The sequence below is a fragment of the Syzygium oleosum genome, unplaced genomic scaffold, assembly GCF_021117445.2.
Source record: "Syzygium oleosum isolate NSW1041296 unplaced genomic scaffold, Sole_v2.1 Sole_v2.17, whole genome shotgun sequence".
Taxonomy (NCBI): Eukaryota; Viridiplantae; Streptophyta; class Magnoliopsida; order Myrtales; family Myrtaceae; genus Syzygium; species Syzygium oleosum.
The window spans coordinates 4154089-4160088 of NW_026607501.1; positions in this window are offsets into that span (position 1 = coordinate 4154089).

The following is a 6000-nucleotide window of genomic DNA, read 5'->3' on the forward strand; positions in this document are numbered from 1 at the left end:
TCAAACCAGTGCATCCGTGACAAATTTACCCTCAGTTTGTTTCCGTTAAATTTTAACTTCAAATTGCTAAATTAGATTACACGTGGCAATTATTGGTGTATCAATTTAGGGTTTTACTCCTCCGTTTGTCACAAGTTTATCAATTTATGATTTTTCGTGGCATTAACATAATTTAATAGATGATAAATTTGTCACAAGAGTACCAGTTTAGGGTAATTTATCACAGGTGTACCAATTCGAAGTTTTTAGTGATCAAAAATTAATTCGGAGTAAATTTGTCACAGATATACAGGTTTGAAGTTTTTCGTGATATTGATATAATATTTTTTTATTGACTGATTATCTTAATCGGCACAAAAGATCGTTTTTAAGGAAAATATTTTTCATATTATTCATATTTTCGCGAAACAAACTGCTCGGCTTTCCTCGAAACATTTGAATAAATTCAAATATCCGACATGTGAAATCATATACAGTTTTTTTCACAGTCTTTGTGATTTTAAATTACTTTTATTTTTTAAATTTAAGAAAGACACGCACATCGTTTCCTTGTACTTTAGCATGAAACATCTCGAACCTCGGACGATGTGCTAATGTGAACGTGCGCGAATCGCTGACGACTTCTTCACCGGATTTTTTCTTTTAATTCATAGTACTTTATTCTTTTGTCTTTTAATATTTTTGGAAGGAAAGAAATTCGCGACCAAAAAGCAATGGGCCGTCACCTGACACGTGGCATTTACCAATGGCCACAAAAGTCAAACCCTCTTTATTGTGGTGGGCCCACGTGGGCTTGAAAATTGAAAAAGTTTGGCGCCGCTTGGGCCCACATAGATGGCCCACCACGGCTCCAATCAAGGAGCTACGCGGCGGGTTTTTTTTTTTGTTGTTTTTTTGTTCGATTGTCAAAAAAGGGTGGGAAAGGGCCGACCAAGCGCAATTTCCTCCGGTGCTTACCGTAAAGGTGTCTGTGCCGCCCTAAGATCCGTGGTCGGCAAGCTGCCGGCCCATCGTCGTGGCCCCGCTCCGGCGGCCGGGGAATCTCTCCTCGCCCCGAGCGCTCGGGCGATGCCGCCACGGGCCGTTCGGGAATCTCGATCGCGACCCGACTCGAGCTAAGGACGCCGCAAAGGACCGGCGACTCCTTTGCCACCGAGGGGGGACCGCTTTTGGTGGGGATTGGAATAGAATCCCGTGATGGAGATTCGGTCGTTGGGCGGTGCGTGGATCGAGCGACGCTTGTTTCGTCAGGCGCCACTCGTTTCCCGAGCAATGGATCTAACACAGCTTAGGTGTTACTTGTTTCCTACCCGATAAGACATATGACATGTGCGAAGGAAACAGCACGACAATGGGAAATGGATTGATATTTATCGGCGTTTGAATCCACGCGCTTGTTATTTTGTAAATGGGAAAACGGTGTATTGAAAATTGGGTTTGTTTGAAGTAAACGATTGACCGCATTTGCAGCATCGCCAGGAAAAGGAATACAACGTATGATCATTTTACTTTGTAGTTTGGAAACTCTGCCAACTTTGCACGTGTATTCAGGGTAACGTGTGAGCGTACAGAGTGAGAGACGTTTTAGGTCCCGTTTGTTTCGCGGAATACGTCACATTTCTGGACAATGTTTTCCAAGAAAAATGGCGATATTTTTCGGCGTTTGACCGAAACCTGAATATTAGCTAGGCAATATTTTCCGTCTTTTGGTATGGAAAATCCGATTTGATTTTCCTAAATAGACACACACTATTTGGAGCACTAGTAACTTGCGCATGGACGGCTAGGTATGAGCAACAGAATCCTGGGTCTAGTCTCAATGGACCCCGCCCGGTTGCTAGAATCAAGGTACAGGCACCTAGGTCCCTAGGTCGGCCTTGATTGACCAAGGCGCAAGCGTCGGGTACCAGGCCCAACCTCGAAGGACCCGAGTGCAGGCATCGGTGTCTCGAGCCCAGCCTTGATGGACTTGGGCACATGCACCGGGGTCCCGAGCCTCAACCTCAACAGACCTTGGCTCGGGCACCAAGGACTTGAGCCCAAGCTCTAAGGACTTGGGCATGGCCTTTGAGAACCGGGCCCAAGTTCAGGAACCAGCGCTCTAGCGTCGGGGATTTGGACTAGGCCTTTGTGAACCCAAGCTCGGATGTTGGGGATCTGAGCTCATGTACGGCGATTTCGCACTTGGCCTTTGTGGACATGGCCCGAGTGCCAGGGGATTGGGCATGGGTGTCGGGGCTTTGGGCCTAGCCTCAATGAACCCGAGCGTTGGCACTAGGGCCTAGACACGGGCATCAGGGTCCCTGGCTTGACCTCGATGGACCCGATCGTGGATGTTAGGGATCCGGGCACAAGCACTAAGGTCACAAGCCTAAACTCGATGGCCCAGGCCCGAGCGCCAGAGACTTGGTCCTAGATGCGAAGACCGGGGAATCAACGTTGGGGCTTTTGTGCCTAAGCATAGATTTTCGTGTCCAAGCACCAATACCTAGTCATATATTTGGAAAAAGATTTCTGATTTTTCAAAAAATAAATCATTTTCCTGAATTTTTTGTTGTCAAACATTTTCCTAAATTTAAGCATAGGTTTTCCGCTGACTCATATTCCCAAGTGAACCAAACCCTTGGAAATGAGGAAAATTTTTTCCCGGAAAACAAATGATCTGGAAAATATTTTCCTAAAAATTATTGCTTTGTATCTCGAACAAAAATAAACGAAAGAAAAATTCTTTCACTAGCCTTAAAAATATTTAGGCATAAATTGTTATCGATAATGAATATATTTTATATTAAATAAATATTTGAATCGATACCAACAATCATTTTTAGGAAAATATTTTTCAAATCATTCATTTTACATTAAATAAGTGTAGCACAAAATTGTTACCACAAAAAGTTTTCAAGCTGGTATATTTGTGAAATATTTACTCCAAACTAATTTTCATGTCATAAAAAATCTCAAACTAGAATATCCGTATCATATTTACCTTAAGCATATTTTCCTGTCATAAAAATCCTCAAACTGGTATTATATTACATTTATTTAAAACTAATTTGAATCACAAAAAATTTCAAACAAGTACACTCATGACAGATCTACCAAAATCCTATGCACAATTGGGGTAAAATTAGTTGATTTACCATTCTCAATTCATTTTTCTTCGAATCTGACTTCCTAGAAATGACGTCGTTTTCAAATTTTCGTGTCACACGTTGATCATCTGACTTGTCTGCCACGTGTGTTTTGGACAAAATCGGATTGTAGATATGTCGCAAGTGTTCCGATTTTGGAATTTTTCTGTTGTACGAAAATTAGTTTGGGGAGGCACAAATGCATTGCTTTTGGACTTTCTATAACAAGTGCACACATTTAATTTGGAGCAAATGTGGTGCAAGTGCACCTAATTTGAAATTTTTTGTGATATTAACTCATCTACTAAATCTTTTAAGGGAAAATGACGTAAATGTCCCCTGAATGTCGTATTTGACCTTTTAATTTTTTTAATGCAATCCCCAAACTTTTGCCAATGTGCAATGTCGTCCATGGAATTTTTATTTACTCAGTATAGTATAGTTCTTGAATTATATGAAAATGTTTAATATTGTCTTTGAACTTAAATCAATAGAAGGATAATATTGGATAAGTTCACATAATCTAGAAACTAAATCAAATATTTACCAAAAGTTCAAGAATCATATTAAATAAATCAAAAGTTCAAGGATGGCATCGCGCATTGAACCAAAGTTCAAAGACCACTTATGCAATTATCCCAACTTTTAAAAGCCGGAGTTATTATTGGCACCTACCGATTTAACTCCGATTAAAAACCGCAAAAACATCACTTTGAAAGTTCCAACAAGGTTCCTTGCTTCCATAATTTCAAGAAATCGATCAAGAAGACCAAACCAAAAGCACCAAATAGAGTCAATTTCACTTTCAATTTTCAAGTCCCGATTGGAGCACATCATAGTACCACAAAAATTAAAAAATACGTTCACGTGACCGCACTAGGTAATGCGCGAACGAGATGGATTGCCAATAACATCACGTTGTCTTTCTCGGAACCATCGTGGCTCGTCTTTTCCGGCAACGTCGCAGTAGGGTACGGAGTAATCAATTGAGGAATCGGATCGGGTTTTAAGTATAAACCATGTGGATTGTCCTTGGTATTTGGGGTGTTGTGTAACGCGCAAGCGCAATACATTTTTCTTTATAATATATATTGATCTTCGGTCTTTTTTTATTTATTTTGTTTTAGATTGCTTTTCCGGTCCGTCTTTTCTTTTTGGTTAATACTAGCAAAGACCTTAAAATTTGCTGACCGTGACGGCGAAACCCCGAATTTTATACGGCATAACTCCCTAAAAAATCTTCGACTTTAAGTTCAATTTAAACTGTGCCCTGAACTTTTTTTTGTCTAACGAAAACCCTGACTTTAAGTCCAGTCCAAATCTACCCCGAACATTATTTTGTCTAAAAAAAACATGAATTTCAAGTTCTATTTCAAATCTATCATGAACTTGAACTTTAGTCCCAAATCTGCCCCTTTGTCCAAAAATCACCATTAGTCGTCCCTAAGATCCTTTTCAAAGAATAGTTTTGTTTTGGAGAAAAATTTCCACGTCACCTTGCTGATGTGGATTTGTTACCGATGCGAAAATACCATATTAAACAACTAATGGCGATCTTTGGACGGAGGGTTAACGGAGGGAGATCCAAGACTAGATTGAAAGTTGGTGAATTTTTTTAGACAAAAAAAAAGTTCGAAGCAGATATGGACTAGCGTTTAAGTTGGTAATTATTTTTAGACAAAAAAAAGCCTGGGGCGGATTTGGGATTGAACTTATAGTTGAAGGTTTTTTTTTGTAGACATTAAAAAGTTTTGGGTAAAATTGAGACTAGACTTAAAGTTTGGAATTCGTTAGGGGATAAGGCCAATTTTCTACCATGTCACAAAAAATTATAAATTATGTCCACTATAATAATAATACCCCGAATTACGATTTTTTGGGTAGACGGTTTGTATTTTTGCAGCACTGGGTATAAATTTGGTAGATCGCGTTACAAAAAAAAATATTGAGATATTAATGTCATAACAGGTATAACTTGGAATCTTTTATGATGTTTTTTTTATTAAACTAGGATTTTTTTTTCTTTCTGTTTGTGGTACTCTTTATTCTTGTTCCCCAAAAAGAGATCCTCTCTCTCTTCTTTTATTTCCTTCTTACTTTTCGTGAATTGATCAAGTTGACCCACCACCGGGTCTATTCTGTGGGTCTTAGTCATAATTAAATTCAAAGGAAACCGCCAATGTCGCCTATGCAACAGTGACCCTCACTCGCGCTTGAGTCCACCGTTTTTACCAATGGCCCTTAAAAAATGAGGTTAAAGAAATGGACAATTTAATTAGCTCGGGACACGTTTATTTCACGAAAAATAAATAATTTAAAAGTTATTTTCAAAAAAAAATATCATTTGTATCGCTTGAAATAATTTATTAATGAAAAATATTTTCATTACAATATTTCTATGGACGATGAAGATATTTTTCGTTTATTCATTTTTATAAACGATTATTTTTAGGAAAATGATTTTCAGGTTATTTATTTTCTGCGAAACAAACGAAATCTTAGATTGTGCTGACATGCCTATGAGGTTGGCTTAGATTGTAATAGCATTTGCTCTTCTTTTTGGAGCGCTTCGGCAAAGAAATCCCATATACACCGGGCCGACGTTGGGGAGTGCGGCCTTAAACCGCCCAAGAAGATGGATCAATCTAGTTAGTTAAGGTCAACCCAAACACCACCCGACCCCTAAAAAAAAAGGGATAATGACACAAATTATCCATGAATTTTGGCTACATATGAAATGTGATTCATAAACTTTTAATTTTTTTCAATGTGGTCCTTAACTTTAACTCAACGTGACATGTGGTCCCCGAAACATTTTGTTTATTCAATGTGATCCCTAAACTTTTGGTACATATCCATTTTAGTCCTT